The following is a 3,645-nucleotide window of genomic DNA, read 5'->3' on the forward strand; positions in this document are numbered from 1 at the left end:
CCCACACTCGCCCTACTTCCTTCCACCACCTAGTTCGTTTCCCAGAGTTTAAAGTCTTTAATTCTGTCGCCCTTTCTGATATTCATAACCATTGTCTTCTCCATTCGTCTATTCCCTTTCACTAGTATTTATATTCTCCAAACGAATTGAGAACTATAAATGTTTCTCCTCCTCCAATTGACTATTTCACTCAGCATAATACCCCAGTTCCCATTCAACGTGAAGCAAAATGGTGGGTATTTCGTCATTTGTATGATCTGAGTAATAGTCTTACTGTATACATAAACCACATCTTCTTTATACATTCATCTTTTTTCAAAATGGCACTGAGCTTTTTTCCACAATTGGCCTATGTGGATATTGATGCTACAAACATCGGGGTGCAGGTATCTCGGCATTCATTGCACTGTATTCTTTGGGCTAAAATCCCAAAGTGCAATGCTGTGTCGTGGGGAGGTCCCATTTAACTCCTTGAGGAACCTCCACCACAGTTTTCGAGTGTGCACCAGTTCACAGGACACCAACAGTGCAGGAGGGTTCCCTTTCACCCATCTCTCCAACATTTGTGGTTTTCTTGCCTTGTTAATTTTCCCCATTCTCACTGGTTGGGGGGGGGTGGTATCTCATTGTGGTTTGGTTGTATTTCCATGATGGCAAGTGCTGCAGAGCATTTTCTTCAGGTGCGTGTTGGCCATGACTCAAGTATTCCTCTGTGAGATTTCTCTTCATGTCTTTTGCCCATTTCAATGATTGAATTTGAATTAGTTTGTTTAGTTGGTGTTGAGTTTAATAAGTTCTTTACAGATATGCGGAAATAGCCCCTTTACGGATATGTCATTTTCTCCCATTCTGTAGGTGTCTTTAGTTGGTTGACGTATCATTTGCTGTTCCAAACGCTTCTATCTTGATGAAGTCCCAATACTTCATTTTTGCTTTTGTTTTTCTTGTGCACTTCGCGAGATGTATCTTGCAAGAAGTACTGTGACCAAGTTCAAAAAGGGTGTTGCGGTGTTCTCCTCTAGGATTTGATGGCACTCTTGTCTCCATTTAGATCTTTATCCATTGGTTTCATCTTGGTTTGGTTGGGAAACGAGTGGTCTAGTTTCAATCTTCTGATGTGGATGTCCAATTTCCCAGCAGCATTCTGAAGAGGCTTGTCTTTCTTCCAGGGGTAGATAGTTCTTTCTCCTTTATCAATATTAGTTGACAAAAGTTCATGATTCCACTTCTGGGTTCTCTTTCTGTTCCATTGATTCTAGGTGTTGTTTTGTGCAGTACCACATGTCTTGATAACCACAGCTTTGTAGTACAACTGAAATCTGGCTTGTGAGGCACCAGATATGGTTTTCTTTTTATAAATTCCCCATGGCTTATTCGGGGGTCTTTTCTGATTTCCACACAATTCTAAAATTTCATTTGTTCTAACTCCTGAAGACATCCATGTATTTGATAGGGATTGACATTATTAAAATGCACATTGCCCTGGGGTAACATGTGACATTTTTCCAAAGTAATTTCCAATCATGAGCATGGAATATTTTTCCAATTTTTGTGTCTTCCTCATTTCTTTCATAAGTGTTTTATGTTTTAGGGTTAATAGAGATCCTTTACCTATTTGGTTAGGCTTATTCCTAGGTATCTTAATGATTGGTGCAAGGTAAAGGGGATGGATTTAATTTCTGTTTCTCAGTCTCAGTGTTAGACATGCCAACTAATTTTTGGGCATTGCTTTGTAGTCCTGCCAACGCTGCCAAATTGTTGTATGAGTCTAGCAATTTGGGGCAGAGGCTTTGGGGTTTTCTACGTCAAGTATCATGTCATCGGCAAAGAGGGAGAGTTTTGTTGTGCCCACAGATTGACTAAATCCGGAGAAAAAACCACCGAGAGACGACACGATTGGCAAACCCCACGAGGGTTTATTTACAAGCTCGAGCTGGGGCCAAGTGTACCCGACACAGCGGAAGCAGGGACTTGCGACCCCGGACTAACAGGCGTGCGCTTATAGGGGCCAGGGCCCATGGGATACACAGAAAGATCGCACAAGTATGTGGGTCACACGAGGTGGACGATTGATTACACCTACCATGTTAGTATCACTTGAGCTGCATATTACTTTGGTATCAGAATCGGTGCGCAGTTTTGGCGGGCACAAAGCAGGGTTACATTTTATGAGCCGATTTCCGACTTGGGTTTGTGCCCAGAGCTGAACTAGGGTGGGGCAATGCCTTAAGAATAAGCAGGTGATGGGGGGGGTCATGACAGGAGGTGGCAGGTTGTAGCAAAAATGAATCAGTAATTGCTCTGGCTTGTCCAGGGGTGGGGTTAGGGGATTTTGTTTAAATTTTCCCGTGTTCCCAACACAGTCGTACCTTTATATGAAAGTATAAAAGCAGAAAGAGTAACCCCAAAATTGTGTATGTCACAAAAGCCTATCTAACGAGTTATGTTCAATGGTGTCTGTCTTGATGCAACAATCTATAGGGAAGACCTTGTTCCATACCTAGCTCCACCAACAAATAAGCATGTGAATTGGACACTCCAATCCTCCGAAACTCTCAGTGTCTTTCCTGTGCCTCAGAAGAAGAGGAGGACCAGAGCTGATGATACCCTAAGTTCCCTCTCAGACTAAAATTGCTGCCTGTGGGGCGGGGGGGGGTCCTAAAACACTCTATTATGAGCACAAAAAGATGGGGGGGGGATCTTATATTTATCAAATGTAAAATAAAAACTAACTCTGAGATAGATCCGAGTATTTTAGGGTTCTTTCCTATGGCGATAGATAGAAAATCCCCAATTATATCCCCTTTTATCACAAGCGGTGGGAATAGGGTCCTATAGCACTGAGAAATAATAATAATGTGTATCAGAACAACAATTTGCCCCTCATGCTCGCTGCTTTCAAAGCAAAGCCCGTCAAAGAACTCCATTATTATTTTCGAGTGTACCGATTAAACATGCAGAATCTATAACGCTGCCCTCCTTACTTAAAAAATTAAAATGTGGATGGCCCTATAACAAAGATCTCCAGTATTCTTGTGCACACTAACATTGAGAACCAATGGATAGGCACAAGGAGGAATTGACTTACTTAAAATAGCAAATTGAGATTCCTATGTCCTTTCTATGTCAGACATTAATAAATAAAGAGAAATGAAACAATGAAAGAGAGAGGGAAGGGGCAAAGATTAGGGACGGGGAAGAGAAACAATGTGCCAATCAAAACATGAGATTGACCATAAAGTTTGTCTTTTAAAAATTTATGAACACGACAGAAGACTCCATACTGAGGGAATATGTTAATAAAGGGAAAAGGTGGTCAAGGAAAGACAGCTCCCGTGGCCGAAGAGAGGATGCACAATATAAGCAACAAACTAAGTAGTGCTGGATTATTAACCCAAGCGTAAAAAAGAAAATCATGAATCTTACTAATATTAAAAATTGTTGAAAGAAAGAGAGGGGCACCTGGGTTGGCTCAGGTCAGCTTACAGCTTCTGCCTAGGCTCAGATCACCCCCCCCCCCCCCCTTGATACGGTCCCAAGGCAGGTCCCTGTTCGCAGGAAACCTCGCTTCTCCCTCTTCCCTCTGAAATCTGCTCATGCTTTTTCTCTCCTGTCCTCTCAAATAAATTAAATAAATCTTGAAAA

This window comes from Canis lupus, chromosome 10 (genome assembly GCF_003254725.2).
Source record: "Canis lupus dingo isolate Sandy chromosome 10, ASM325472v2, whole genome shotgun sequence".
In the NCBI taxonomy this organism is placed as follows: domain Eukaryota; kingdom Metazoa; phylum Chordata; class Mammalia; order Carnivora; family Canidae; genus Canis; species Canis lupus.